At 39.9% G+C, this 15,711-nt stretch overlaps 1 protein-coding gene across 4 annotated transcripts in view; it reads left to right on the top strand.

Moving 5' to 3' along the window:
• The first annotated feature begins 127 nt into the window (after positions 1-127).
• Positions 128-15,711, top strand: part of TP53BP1 (tumor protein p53 binding protein 1) — a 97,994-nt gene continuing 82,410 nt past the window's right edge. For 2 of the 4 annotated variants that reach the window (XM_045583239.1, XM_036443967.2), the window contains exon 1: positions 130-498. The gene's annotated coding sequence lies outside the window, so the exon portion shown is untranslated. Of the gene's footprint in view, positions 499-15,711 lie in introns of all 4 variants that reach the window. The other 2 variants (XM_045583255.1, XM_045583253.1) reach the window with 2 other exon arrangements.

Below are 15,711 nucleotides of genomic sequence, written 5' to 3' on the forward strand. Positions count from 1 at the left end.
CCGCAGGGGCCGGGCTAGTGCCCGGATGCTCCGGCTCTGCGGCTGCCGCGCTCGGCCAGGGGCGGGGAGCGGGTGGCCGCCCCTCTCCTCTCGGGCTGGGTCTCCTGAGGGCGCTCCCACTCCGACTGGGGCCCGGGTGGGGGTTCTGAGCCGGGGCCTGGGGGAGGGATGAGTCGGTTGCCTGAGTGACGGGAGAAGCTTCTAGCTAGGACGTTTCCCTAGAAGCGCTGCCTGGCCACTCCGCGCCTCGCCAGGCCTGAGGGAGCCATCTTGTCCCCCTGTCACCGTTTTGTATCGCGTCTCCATCGGTGTCGGTGTGTCTGTGTTGCCATTGTCTGGCAGGTTTCTTTTTTGTTTGTTTGTCTTTCTGTCTGTGCCTGCCCGGGCCTTAGCCTCCATCCTCGGCTGCCCCGCCCTCCCTGCCCCGGGCCCTGGGAGAGCTCGGGAAGGCCGCGCGGTGCTGGCGGGACGGAGTGACCTTCCGGCCCCGAGTCCCCGGTGAGTGTTCCTCCCAAGACAGTGGCTGGCCGGGCTCCATCCGCGCTGAGCGCTGTGAGCTCAGCCTGCAGCCCGCAGGATGCGGGCAGAACCCAGGGGAGACCTTGCCAACTGCAGGCTCTGTGTGTGTGACTCCGTGGGTTGAGCCACCTTGGGGATCGTTACTCTCCCAGGGAATTGTGTTTGAGCCCAAGAGAGGAGGTTGAGCCTTCCAGAAACCAAAGACCCAGGGGAGGGGGAAGAGGACGTAAGGAGGCTGGCGCAGTTTTGTGACTGACAGGAACATCCTTGTAAAAATGGTGCTGTAAGCCTACCCTCACCCATCATCCCTCGTCGTGTCTCCACCACCTACTCCGCACTCCAGCTTTTTACAAACAGTAAACATGTACAGTGAACTATTCGGTACATTTTGTGTCAGACAGAGAGCCTGTCTCTCACCCTAGCACTCCCAGCAGCATTGTTTGGGTCCCGTTTGGGAGATGGTACTGGGTAGAAAGCAGCACATTACCGGATCCAGCAAGGCTGCCTATGAGCGCAGTGTGATCCACTGCCTCTCTGCAGGCCCGGAGGAGGACTGGTCAGTGTCTGCATGTTCAATGCCTCACAGCAAACCTGTTCCCTAGCATGGGGCATGGAGCAAAATAGAACGTTGCACCATCAATGTAGACATGACCCTACCTGAAACTAATATAATATTGTATATCAATTATATCTCAGAAAGAAATGGGAGATGGCCTTGAAAATCCTTTTTTTGTGTGTCGGAGAGGGAGAAATAGGACTGGTGGAACCCTGGCCCGTGTGGCTCAGTTGGTCAGGCATTATTATTCAGTGTACTGAAAGGTTGGATTCCCTGTCAGGGTACATGCCAGGATTGCGGGCTCCATCGATGTTTCCCTCTCACATTGATGTTTCTCTCTCTCTTTTCCTCTATCTCTAAAAATAAATTTTTAAAAAATCTTTTTGTTTTTAAAGAAAGTATTAAAAGAAAAAAAAAGAGAAAAAAAAATAAAGAAAGTATTGGCAGAACATCAGATGGTGGTGTTGCCTCACCTTACATAACACGTAAGATACTGTTCTGCTACACCTTTTGAAGATTCTAATCAGAGAAGAGTGTCAGGAGAGGAAAAGGACAGTTTCCATAGCAACTGTAGAGATGAAGTCTTTAGCTGGTACCAGGTCTCAGTGTAAGGGTCAGCAGCAGTTAACGACAGGTTCTGCTCTCATCAAGTCTGACAGGTTAGACCATAGATTGAATGGCATAGGGAAGGACCATGCACCAATCTGATGGTAGAGGCAAAATGCAGGCCTACAATCTCAGGCCCTGCTAGAATTGGGTTTTAATTAGAGCTGCAAATTCAGTCTAATGGTACTAATATTGCACACATATAACTGAGTGGTGTTCATCAGGCTCTTTTGCCAAAGGCAGACAATGTCATAGATTGGCTATAGGTATCTCTTAATTACCCCCCACTCTTTCCTGGTGTAGCAGCATCCCAGCCATTGGGTAATGATGCCAGTATCATCATAATATCAGAAAATATTTTCAGCCCTAGCTGGTTTGGCTCAGTGGATAGAGCGTCAGCCTACAGACTGAAAGGTCTTAGTTCAAGTCCAATCAAGGGTACATGCCCAGGTTGAAAGCTTGATCCCCAGTGTAGGGCATACAAGAGGCAGCCAATCGACTATCATCATTGATGTTTCTATCTCTCCCTCTCCTCTGAAATCAATAAAAATATTTTTTTAAAAGAGAATATTTTCAAGTGTCAAATGGCACAAAGCACTGAATAAAGTGTTCTAGAAAACTATGTAGTGTTAGCATCTATGCTCCAGAATTTTACAACTGAAGACAGAAAACACTGATGTGCATGTGTATAAAGAAATATATTTATATTTATATATGAATTACAACATATATGAAAACTTATTTTGAATTTAGGAATAGTGTGCTGTGGCAGGAGCCTTAACATTATTCAAGGGCCTACCTGTGGGGACTATTCAGAAAATGTGATATGCATTATGTCAGGCACATACAGTAGTATGTAGTATAGAGTCCACTGTAGTGTTTGATTTTAACTGTTGACTCCTAGACTGTTCAGTTATGATTTTTGGGGGGAATTCTCCTATTCTAGTTTTTTCCATACTCTTGCCATGCAGCATTGGCAGATATAGTGGTTACAACCAATGCTTTTCACTGTTTGTGATAAAGAATCCTTGAATTGTGGAAGGAGTCTCTAAGGACCTGCCACTAAAAGAGGTTAGAGGACATGCACAGGAAGGCAATATTATAGGCTGGTTTCTTGGGCATGCAATGGAGTGGGCACAAAGCAGAAGGTAGTCTCACATAAAAGGTAATGGTAGCCTTGGCTAAGTTTAAACTAGTTAGGTGAGTCTCAGTCCCCAAACCTTCATCAGTTTATAATATACTATTATATATAATAAAGTAATATGCAAATTGACTCTCACACTCTCATAAGATGGCTGCCTATGACCAGGCCAGCAGTGGGGTTAGTGAGGGGTGACCAAACTACTGAACAAGCAGGCTTTGTGGGGCGATCAGGCCAGGGGTGGGGGTAGGGGGCAGTGAGGGATGATCAGGCAGGCAGGGAGGAGCAATTAGGGGTTACCAGGGAGGCAGGCAGGTGTGATTAGGAGCCAGCAGCCCAAGATTGTGTGAGGGATGTCCAACTGCTGGTTTAGGCCTAAACCAGGAGTTTGACATCCCCTGAGGGTTGTCAGATTGGAGAGGGTGCAGGCTGGAATGAGAGGACCCTTGCCCCATGCACAAATTTCATGCACTGGGCCTCTAGTATAGTGATAAATTACCCAGTAGGTAAATTATGCACATCTTAACAAAGTAGGAGAGGGAATAACAAGTGGATGTGGAGAAAAGAAGAAAAGAGAACCCTGGTACACTATTGGTGGGAATGTAACCACTGTAGGAAATGGTATAGAGGGTCCTCAAAAAATTAAAAATACAACTACTGGAGGATCTAATTATTCCACTTTTGGGATATTTACCCAAAGAAAATGAAAACAGTAATTTGAGAAGATACATACACTGTCAGTTTCATTGCAGCATTATTTACAATAGCTAAGATATGGAAACAACCTAAGAGTCCATCCATAGATGAATGAATAAAGAAGATGTGGTATGTACTCTGTACAATGGAATATTACTCAGTAATAAAAAATGAAATCTTACATTTGTGACAACATGAATGGAACTAGAGGGTGTTATACTAAGTAAAACAAATCAGACATATATGATTTCATTTATATGTGAATCTAAAAAACAAACGAACAAAACAAACTCAGATTCAGAGAATTGATTGGTGATTATCAGAAGGGTAGGGGAAGGGGAGGCGAAATGGATGAAGAGAATTGTGTAGTGATGGATGGTAATCAGATGTATTGTGGTGATAACTTTGTTGTGTTTACAAAGGTGGAATTGCTATGTAGTAAACAAGAAACTAATATGATGCTATTTATCAAAGTATGAGGGGCATCTCTAAATTTTTTCTGGAAATAATTTAATATTTGCATTTAAATTAAATTATTGAAGTTGTCCTCATGAGAAAAATAAGAACTTTACTGAAATTAATTGTGCTCACCTTGGAATTATGTGTGTGAGAGTGTGGAGGGCAACATAATCATTTTAATGTGGAGGTTCTTCATAGGACTTAGGCCAGCTCTGAAAATTCATAAAGAAAAGATATTGGCTTCTCCCTTACTTCTAGACCCATGAATGCCATTAGTTTTTTGGGGGGATCTGAGTTTCTTTGGTAGAATTCCAGCCTGCTCTGCTGGATTGCATGGTCTTATCAAATAAAATATCCGAAAGAGCTGTATGCAGCTCAGATTCCCACCCTGTACTCAGTTCTGCCTATAAAGCATTCTTTATACAGAAAGAGGAGTGTTGGATTACAGGATTGCTGTGTCAGAGGCTATCCTTGGCTTTTGGGCAAAATACTATGATCATAATGTATACCAGCAGCCATAAGGTCACCTCTTAGCAGGAACAGCTGGTTTTTATCTTCAAGGGCACCGAGTAAAGTAACTTCTAAAAAGGCAGTAAAATAATCTCTAAAAATATTGAGATGGGAGAGAAGTCTGCATTTATTACTATGTCTGGCACACTGAGGAGGGATTTGTTGGATAATTTTCCTAATTATTATTTGTTCACATTAAGTAATGGGAAGAGCAAAGGCACTGGATTTACTCCCTTCCTCCTAGTCTTTCCCTCCCCCCCCCCCCCCCCCAAAGCATTGCAAAGGACAATAAAGAAATTTCCTTTGCTCTTGCTGGTAGCTCAGTTGGTTGGAGCATTGTTCTGATGTGCCAAGATTGAGGGTCAGTCTCAGGTTAGGACACATACAAGGATCAACCAATGAATGCATAAATAAGTGGAACAAGAAATTGATGTTTCTCTCTCCTTCCTTCCCTTCCTTTCTTCCTCTATTTCCCTCCCTCCTTCCTCCCCTCAATAAATAGAAAAAAAGAAATTTCCCTTTTATCCTTCCTCCCTCCTCACATTTTTCTTTTTAAGAAAGTGATTACTAAAAGTGAAAAAGAAACATTTATGGATACCACTTTCCCTTATCCATTCCATTTCCCTGTGAGATGGAAGTTAGTGTTTGGCTGTAGTCTCTGATTCCATCTTTTCCCTTATTCTGAACAAAGCTACTTATTAGTGCAGGGATCACTAAGGATTTTCTTATAGTGAAGATCATGGTAGTAAAGGGAGTCTAAATCTTAAGTGTATATCTTAGTTTTGAGGCCATGTCTGTGTGTGAATTAAACTTTGCATTTTTTTCAAGGTATTCAGAGAATAGAGTTACTTTCCTTCAAGGAATGTTTGGGTTAAAGAAACATCACTTTATGAATGTTCCCTTTACAATATCACTAAATCACAAATACTTTTTCTCTTCCTTCTCATTAGTTCTTTTTTTTTGAAGATTCTTCAGAACCTTTTATAACATTACCTCCTGCAAATAACTTAGCTCTTTTTGTTGTTGTTGTTAATCCTCACTAGAGGATATTTTCCCATTGATTTTTAGAGAATGGAAGGGAGAGTCAGAGAGAGAAACATTGATGTGAGAAAGACGTATACATTGGCTGCCTCCCACATGAGTCTGGACTAGGGCCAGCGATCAAACCTGCAGCCACGGTACAGGCCCTTGTCCAGAATCCAACCTGGGTCCCTACAGTCCACAGGCTGACACTCTAATCGCTAGGGCCTTTAACTCTTCCTTTTTAAAAATGTTTTTATTGATTTCAGAGAGAGGAAAGAAGGAGAGATAAAAACATCAATGATAAGAGAGAATCATCCATAGATTGCCTCCTGCACACCCCCTTCTAGGGATGAGTCCACAACCCAGGCACATGTTCTGACCAGAAATCAAACTGTGACCTACTGGTTTATGGATTGAGCTCAACCATTGAGCCATACCGGTTGGGTATAACTGTTTTATTCAGTCAATCTGAGTCAATTGCCTTTTCCTCATTCTTGTATTTTCTGACCTTTTTTTTTTTTTTTTTTTCCTTTGAATGCTATATTCCCCTTAATTCTCATCTAGGAATTTATTTACCTTTACCTTTATGACTTTATTTATGGAATAAGGTTCCATCTCATTCCACAAAGGATTTAAAGAATATGAACTAACTCAACACAGGTGATACTCTGAAACTAACTTCCCCTCTTGCCAACAGTGTGAAGCTTATTTTTTCTGTGTTTAGTTTCCACATCTGTAAAATTATAATAATAGCACTCTATAGGATTATTTTGAGAATCAAGGGGGCAGTCTCTAAAATATGCTTAGAACAATGCCTAGAATTCATTTATTTAATCATTCAATATTTCTGGAGCACTTACTGTGTATCAGCAAATAGAGCAAACAAGATAATAAGTAATAAATAGATAAATTATATAACATGTCAAAAAGTGATTGGTGCTTAGTAGCAAAATAAACCCCCCAAAATGGATAAGGGTGGTTGAGAATGCTGGTGGAAGGTGTGGTAATGGAGAGAATAGTGAAGGGACAGGACAGGTTGCAATTTTAAATGAGCTGGTCAAGGCCTTATTGAGAAAATGAGACTTGAGTTGACGTCAGCTGGCTTGAAGGAAGTAAGAGAGTTAGCCATTTGGATATCTGAGAGAAGCTTTATAGGCAGAGAGGATAGCCAGCACAAAATCCAGAAGGTAGCAGTGTGCCTGATACATTCAAGGAATAGTTGGAACCCATTGTGCTTGGAGCAAAGGAGTGAGACAAAGAGGAATAGGAGATGAGATCAAAGAAATAATAGGGCTCAGATCACGTAAGACCTGGTGGACATCCTTATGACTTTGGTTTTCACTCTGAGTGAAATGGGAAACATATGCAGGCTTTTGAAGAGAGAGCGATATTATTTGACTTAGATTTTACAGAATCACTTTGGCTGCCATGTTGAGGACAGAGTGTAGAGGTTATAAGGATTAAAGTGGAAAGCCAGTCAGGGAATTTGCAGTAATCTGGATGAGCAGTAATGTAACTCAGACCAGAGTGATGTCAGTGTAGATGATGAAAATCAGTGGAATTCTAGGCATACTGTATTTAACAGGGAGAGCCAACCTGGTTTCCTGTTTCATCAAATGAAGAATGAGAGAGAGAGAGAGAGAGAGAGAGAGAGAGAAAATAATAACCCCAATGATAAACCAAAAACTTAAAAAGAAAAGAAGTTACCTCTAAAAACAAATTGTAAGGTAGTCAAGGATGAAATGTGGACTTTTTGGAACATATTTTGTAAATTTGACTTTGGAATCATACATGTTTTACATAAGTATAAAATAAAATTAAAACAAAATGACAAATCTGACAAATACAAGTTATTTATCCTACAAACCGCTGAAACCGGTTTGGCTCAGTGGTAGAGCGTTGGTCTGCGGACTGAAAGGTCCCGGGTTCGATTCCGGTCAAGGGCATGTACCTTGGTTGCGGGCACATCCCCGGTAGGGGGTGTGCAAGAGGCAGCTGGTCGATGTTTCTCTCTCATCGACGTTTCTATTGTAGCTCTCTATCCCTCTCTCCTCCTCTGTAAAAAATCAATAAAATATATTTTAAATAAATAAATAAATAAATAAATAAATAAAATATCCTACAAACCAATAAAATAAGAGAACATAATTATAACGTGGACAATTTGAATAGATTTTAGTAAGAAAAGATATACAAATGGCCAATAAGTACATGAAAACGTGTTCAACATCATTAGTCCTAGGGAATTTCAAATGAAAACCATAGCATAATAATAGCCACAAAATGCCAAAAATTAAAAAACCAATAACACCAAATGTTAGCATGGATATGGAGTAAGTAGAACTTTCATATATTGTTAATAGTAGAGAAAAAGTTATAACCACTTTAGAAAAGTATGAGTTTCTTATAAAATTCAACAAACATCAACCCTATGAACTAGAAATTTTATTCTTAGGCATTTACCCAAGAGAAAGAAAACATATGCCCACAGAAAGACTTGGATGACTGGTCATAGCAACTTTATTCATAACTAGTAGCTCTCTGCCCACTGCCCCACCCTTCTGTAGCTCCCCTGGCCCTCCCTCATACATTGCTGCCCTGCCCCCTCCTGTAGCTCTTCAAGGTCGGTTGTAGCTGGCTGCCTCACCCTCCTGCAGATCGTTAGCATATTACATATTTATTATATAGGATAGCCAAAAACTGGAAAAGACCCAGCGTCCAATAATAGGAGAATGGGTAAACAAATTGTGGTACCTTCATGCAATAGAATACAACTTAGTGATAAAAAGAAATTATAGCCCTGCCAGCATTGCTCAGTGGTTGAGAATAGACCTATGACCCAGGAGGTTGCAGTCAAGGCATGTGCTCAGGTTGTGGGCTCCATCCCCAATGTGGAATGTGCAGGAGGCACCCAATTAATGGTTCTCTCTCATCATTGATATTTCTCTTATCTCTCTCCCTTAATCTCTGAAATAATATATATATTTATATATTTTTTAAAAAGAAACTACACAAATATACACACATAGAAAAATAACATTATGCCAAATAAAATAAAAAAAATACTATTATTTGGACTCCTGAGAAGTAGATACTAAGACATGATTAAATGTGTAAGACATATTGATTACCTATTGCTTTGAAACAAATTAAAACTTAGCAGTTTAAAATAACAAATATTTGTTAAGACTTCTAAAGATTTAAAATTCAGGAGCAAATTAGTTGAGTGGTTTTGGCTTATGGTTTCTCATGTGTTTGCAGTTCAAGAAGTTGGTTGGGTTTACAATAATCTGAAGACTTAACTGAGGCTGCACGATCTGCTTCCAACATGACTCACTCACAAGCTATTGGCAGGAAGCACCAGCTCCTCACCATGTAGGCCTCTCCATAAGCTTACTTGAGTACCCTCTAGACAGCAGCTGGCTTCTACCAGAGCAAATGAACCCAAGAAAAAGTAAGGGTGAGCCACAATGCTTTTTTTTTTTTTTTATGACTTATAGTTTTAGAAAGTTAGATACTATCTCTTCTGTCTTCTGTTTATTAGAAGCAAGTCACTAAGTCTGGTTCACTCTCCAGAGAAGGGAAAGTCTCTCCCTTTTGAAGGGAGTGTCAATGCTGTGGATATATTTTAAAACACCACAGGGAGGGATCAGGGGAAAGCAGAGAGAGTCTTCAGACAAAGATACAGGTCTAATATCTGGGGAAGGAGAAAGGGAAGGAACAAGAATAGGAAAGGAAGAGTCGTGTCTCACAGCATGGTTCCAAGAATGGTTTGGCCAGGCTGATGAAGATTCTTCTAATCAAAGACACCTGTTGAAGGACTCTTGCATGCCACAGACTGGGTCTGCCTTTGCAGCCTGCTGTGCTGCTCTCCGGCTTTGGCTGAGCTTAGCCTGTGGGAAGAGTGATTTGGTATAAAAGTCGGGGCAGATCCCACAGTGGCAGCAGGTGGGGTCATCAATTATACTTTCTGCAAGCAGATTTCAGCAGTGCATTTTCATGGTCACCACAAGTATGAATAAATTTACATTAAATTCTAGAATGGGTAAAACCTACAGTCATAGAAAACTAAGTGGTTGCTTAGGGCTAGGGAGGGGATAGGAATTGATTTTAAAGGTGCACTAGGGGACTTTCAGGATGGTGGTGATGAAAATATTCTCTACTGGGTTGTGGATACACACATATATACATTTAAAAAAATATATTTTATTGATTTTTTACAGAGAGGAAGGGAGAGAGATAGAGAGCTAGAAACGTCAATGAGAGAGAAACATCAACCAGCTGCCTCTTGCACACCCCCTACTGGGGATGTACCCACAACCAACGTACATGCCCTTGACCGGAATCGAACCTGGGACCTTTCAGTCCGCAGACTGACGCTCTACCACTGAGTCAAACTGGTTTCGGCCATATATACATTTTTTGAACTCAAGCTATACACTTAAAATGGGCACATTTTATTGTACATAAATGATATATTGTATATGTCATAGATATCACATAGATATCACTTCACACTAACAATACCAAATGTCAGAACCTGAAACTCTCACATGTTGATAGACGGAATATAGAATTATATAACCATTTTGAAAAACTGGCAATTTCTTATAAAGTTAAGCAAATACCTATTCTATGACCTAATTGTTCCTCTCCTGGATATTGACCCAAGATAAATGAAAATGTATGTTCACAAAAAATACTTATTCATGAATGTTTATAGCAGCATTTATTTATTTATTTATTTATTTATTTATTTATTTATTTATTTTACAGAGAGGAAGAGAGAGGGATAGAGAGTTAGAAACATCGATAAGAGAGAATCATTGATCAGCTGCCTCTTGCACACCCCCTACTGGGGATGTGCCTGCAACCAAGGTACATGCCCTTGACCGGAATTGAACCTGGGACCTTCCAATTCGCAGGCCAACGCTCTATCCACTGAGCCAAACCAGTTTCGGCTATAGCAGCTTTTAAAAATATGATGGTTCAACCTAGTGAAATAACTCAGTTGGTTAGAGCATTGTCTATATATGCCACAAGGTTTTGATATGCCCAGGTTGTAGGTTCAGTCCCCAATTAGGGCACGTACAAAAATCAATCAATGAATGCATTAATGGAACAAAAAAAAATCAGTTTCTCTTTTCCCCTTCCTCTCTCTATAAAGTGAGCATAATAAAAAATAATGGTTCAAAACAATCCAAATATCCAACAAGAGACTCTATAAATAAATTGTGGAATATATATTCAATAGAATACTAATAAGCAATAAAAAAGAATGAACTGATGCATATAACAACACTAATAAGTATCAAAATGTTATGTTGACCAAAAGGAGGTGGACACAAGCCCTGTCTGGTTTTGCTCAGTGATTAGAGCAGGGGGTCACCAGTTGGATTTCTGGTCAAGGGAATTAATTACCTTGGTTGCAAGCTCCCCAGCCCCTTATAGGGGCATGTGCCAAAAGCAACCAATTGACGTGCCTCTCTCAAATCAATGGATGTTCCTTCCCCACTCCTTTTCGCTCTCTTAAAAGAGAGAGAGAGACAGAAAGAAAGAGAGAGAGAGAGAGAGAGAGAGAGAGAGAGAGAGAGAGAGAGAGCGAGCAATGGAAAAAATATCCTTGGGTGAGGATTAAAAAAAAAAAGGTGGAAACAAAAGACTACATACTTTATGATACTATTTATAATTGTTAAATAGGCAAAACTAATCTATGGTTCTAGAAATTATAATTTGGGTGCCACGAAAAACTCTCTGGAGTGATAAAATGTTGTATATCTTGATTGATATATAGGTTTCATAAATGTGTACATTTGTCAAAATTCATCAAATTACATAACTAAAAGCTGTGCATTTATTTATTTATTTTTTAAATATTTTTTTAATTGATTTTGTACAGAGAGGAAGGGAGAGAGATAGAGAGTTAGAAACATCGATGAGAGAGAGTCATTGATCAGCTGCCTCTTGCACACCCCCTACTGGGGATATGCCCGAAACCAAGGTAGTACATGCCCTTGACTGGAATCGAACCTGGGACCCTTCAGTCTCCAAGCCGACGCTCTATCCATTGAGCCAAACCGGTCTCGGCAAAAGCTGTGCATTTAAATTTAACCTCAATTTAAAAATTAAAATAAAGAGGAAGTCACTAAAAAAAAGCCACACACAACAAAATAAAAAGAAATTAAATTGATACAATTATTTCCAATGACTTTAAGATACAGTAATTTAACTGCACATTTAAAAAAAACTTATTATACAGAGGGAAGGTGGGGGTGGAGGGTTGAGTGGGAAGATATCAAAGAACTTGTATGCATATATGCATAACCCATGGACAGATAATTGTGTGGTGAAGGCCTGAAGAGGGGGTTGAGGGTAGGCCAAAAGGGATCAATGAGGGAAGGAAGGGGACATATGTAATACTTTCAACAATAAAGACTTTCTAAACACTTATTATAATAAAATACACATAAAATTGACGATTTTAAGGGTACAATTCAGTGGTATTACATACATTAACAATGTGCAGCCATCACCACCATCCATCTCCATACTTCTTTTTATCTTATAAAACTGAAAGTCTATACCTATTAAACAATAACTCCTTATTTGCCCCCTACCTCCAGCCCCTGTAACCACCATTCTACTTATTTTCTGTCTCTATGGTTTAACTACTCTAAGTAGGTCATATAAGTGAAATCATAGAGTATATTTACCTCTTTGTGACTGGCTTATTTCACTTAACATAATATCCTCAAGATTTATCAATGTTGTAAATATATTCTAACTGCACATTTTTAATGGGATATACCCTAAGGGGAAAAAAAAATCAACTGCAAAGAAAAATGTCAGCCAAAACCGGTTTGGCTCAGTGGATAGAGCATCGGCCTGCAGACTGAAAGGTCCCAGGTTCGATTCTGGTCAAGGGCATGTACCTTGGTTGTGGGCACATCCCCAGTAGAGGGTGTGCAAGAGGCAGCTGATCGATGATTCTCTCTCATCGATGTTTCTAACTCTCTATCCCTCTCTCTTCCTCTCTATAAAAAATCAATAAAATATATTTAAAAAAAGAAAATGTCAAACTATTCTCATAGTCATAATCTCATGAATAACATTGGTAATAACATTTTACATATATAATAGAATAAAGCAAATAATTAATTTATGTCAATGTTACCAGAAACCAAGATGTTGATAAGAAAGATACTAATATAAAATGAAAACTGTTGGATAATATTTCTGAATCCCAAAATTTATTTGGAAAAAGCCAAACAATGACCAATCAGTAGCAATAAGCATTCCAACATTCCAACTATCCAAATTGTGATCTCTAGATTCCATTTACTACTAAAATGAACCTTGGAACCAGAATGGTGCCTTGCACATAAGTAAATTGAAATCAATAAATTAACTCAAGTTTGTGAAGAGAGAGGTAGAAACATCAACGATGAGAGAATCATTGATAGGCTGCCTCCTGCACACCCGCTACTGAGGATCGAGCCCACTTGGGCATATGCACTTGACTGGCATATGCACTTGGCTGGAATCGAACCTGGGACCTTTCAGTCCTCAGGCTGGATCTATCTACTGATCCAAACTGGCTAGTACTGTTGTCATTTTTTTAATTTGTCAATCTAAGGGAAAAGATGCCAGTGCTTTAACTAAATAGTCAGGTATTGCATGTTTTAAAAATTCTTGCAGCCTCACTAGCATGGCTCAGTAGTTGAGTGTCGACCAATGAACTAGAAAATCACAGTTTGCTTTCTTGGTCAGGGCACATGCTTGGATTACTGGCTCAATCCCCAGTGGGATCCTGTAGGAGGCAGCCAATCAATAGTTCTCTCTTATTATTCATTGATGTGTCTATTTCTATCTCTCCCTTCATCTCTGAAATCAATCTATACTAATATAACGTGATGCAAATTGACCATACCTTCATGACACTCTCTAGCCAATCAGAAGTGAGTATGCAAATTAACCCAACAAAGATGCTGGGTTAATTTGCATACAGAGGCTCCAAGCTGCTGGGCTGGGGGTGAGGTGGGGCAGGAGTTCTGCACCTCACTAGCCACTTCAGACCTCTGGGCAGCGTGGGAAGGTGAAAAGGTGGCTCTGGCTGGAGCAAAGGTGGTGCTGACAGTCAGGGTAAGGAAGGCCCATTCTTGCACAAATCTTTGTGCATCAGCCCTCTAGTAAAAATATATATTTTTTAAATTCTCACAGCACACCAGTTGAAAATCGCTGCTCTAACCTAGTATCCTCATCTGTAACCTTCAAAGAGTTATGAGGCTTTTTGGTGAGCTAATGAATGTAAAACAGAATACAATACCTGCCACATTTTAAAATTTAATACATGTTATTAATTAATTGTATCATTGGTATATGACTGTGTATTAGAAGTTCATAATTACCTGTTAAATATAAGTCACTATGTAATACTTTAATATTGAAGCTTAAAAGAGATGTATAATAACTTATTGTTAAATTTACTACTTGTCAGATCCTCAGTAAAGTTCTCTGCCACTGAGCTGCCAAACTATGAGTTTCCAAAGGAAAACCATGAAGCAAATGTAAGTGTTGGTGGATAGTTTCTGAGGTAAAATTAATGTTTGACGTTTTTGTGTTTAGAGAAGTCTGTGAGGAAACCTCAGAAAATGACTAAGCATATAGCATTTGTTTATTTTTTTATTGGTTGAAACATATTGTGGAATTATTGGACAAGATGAGATGATCCCAGCCTTATGGGAAGAAATTTTTGATAATGAGGTTTGTTAAACTCTAAAATGAGTCAACACAGAGTCTGGTGGAATTTTCTTGTCTGGAAGGGCTTTAGAGGTAGGTGAGATTTCTCTCAATCTGAGGTGTTTTAGGTAAAGATGCACCTGTAGAAAGGTGTGCGGACAGTTCTTTTCAGCCTAAGAATCAATAAAGGCCTTTAGCTCACCCAATTGCAATCAGTTACAGCCCCAGTGGCTGACCATCTTCCTGCATTTTCTGATATTTATGGGTGGCAATTAATTTAATTGTCATACTGTCTAACAAGCAATTCACAGTTTTTCTTCACAGTTTTTAAGGCTCTTATTTTTTATTAGTTTTTGTTTTTTTTTAAAATAAAGAACTTTTGTCCAAGCTGGTTTGGCTCAGTGGTAGAGCGTCGGTCTGTGGACTGAAAGGTCCCAGGTTCGATTCCGGACAAGGGCATGTACATTGGTTGCGGGCACATTCCCCGTAGGGGGTGTGCACGAGACAGCTGGTCGATGTTTCTTTCTCATTGATGTTTCTAGCTCTCTATTTCTCTCCCTTTCTCTCTGTAAAAAATCAATAAAATATATTTAAAAAAATAAAATAAAAAAAGAACTTTCAACCTTTAATTTTTATTTAAAAAAAAATTTTTTTTAAAGGGAGAGACAGATAGAAACATCAATGATGAGAAGGAATCATTGACCATTGTCTCCTGCACAAACCACACTGGGGATTAAACCTGCTTGTTCATAGGTTGATGCTCAACCACTGAGCCCTACCAGCTGGGCAAGGCTCTTGTTTTATTTAGTAATGGTAATGGCTCTGGCTCACTTATTTGTTTATCTATTTTTTTAAATATATTTTATTGATCTTTTACAGAGAGGAAGGGAGAGAGATAGAGAGCTAGAAACGTTGATGAGAGAGAAACATCGACCAGCTGCCTCTTGCACACCCCCTACCGGAGATGTGCCCGCAACCAACGTACATGCCCTTGACCGGAATCAAACCTGGGACCTTTCAGTCCGCAGACCGACGCTCTACCACTGAGCCAAACCGGCTTTGGCTGTTTATCTATTTTTTTTTAGTTATGTTTATCAAGGTTTAGTTTATCCTTTTTAGTGTATAGCTTACAAGACTTGACAAACACAGTTGTTTGTCAAATAATCAGGAAGGCCTGTTTATGTTTTTGCTTGGAGAGGAGAAATGCAATAGCAGGATAAAGGAGAGCAAAAATACAGTGACTTTTGGGAGATTTTTATGGGATTCAAGGTCAAAATTTGCCCCACACAGAAGCCAGTTGTTTGTGTCCTCTCAAACTGAGTAGATGAATTCACTTTGTCTACCTAGTGAAGTTACTGAATAGTAACTTGACTTGGTCCTTTTAAGATTTTATTTATTTGGTCACCTGTCTTCTGCAGCATTAGGAGTGGAGGAGGAGAGGTGTCAATTATAAACTTCAAGG

Source organism: Pipistrellus kuhlii, unplaced genomic scaffold (genome assembly GCF_014108245.1).
Source record: "Pipistrellus kuhlii isolate mPipKuh1 unplaced genomic scaffold, mPipKuh1.p scaffold_m20_p_1, whole genome shotgun sequence".
Classification (NCBI taxonomy): Eukaryota; Metazoa; Chordata; class Mammalia; order Chiroptera; family Vespertilionidae; genus Pipistrellus; species Pipistrellus kuhlii.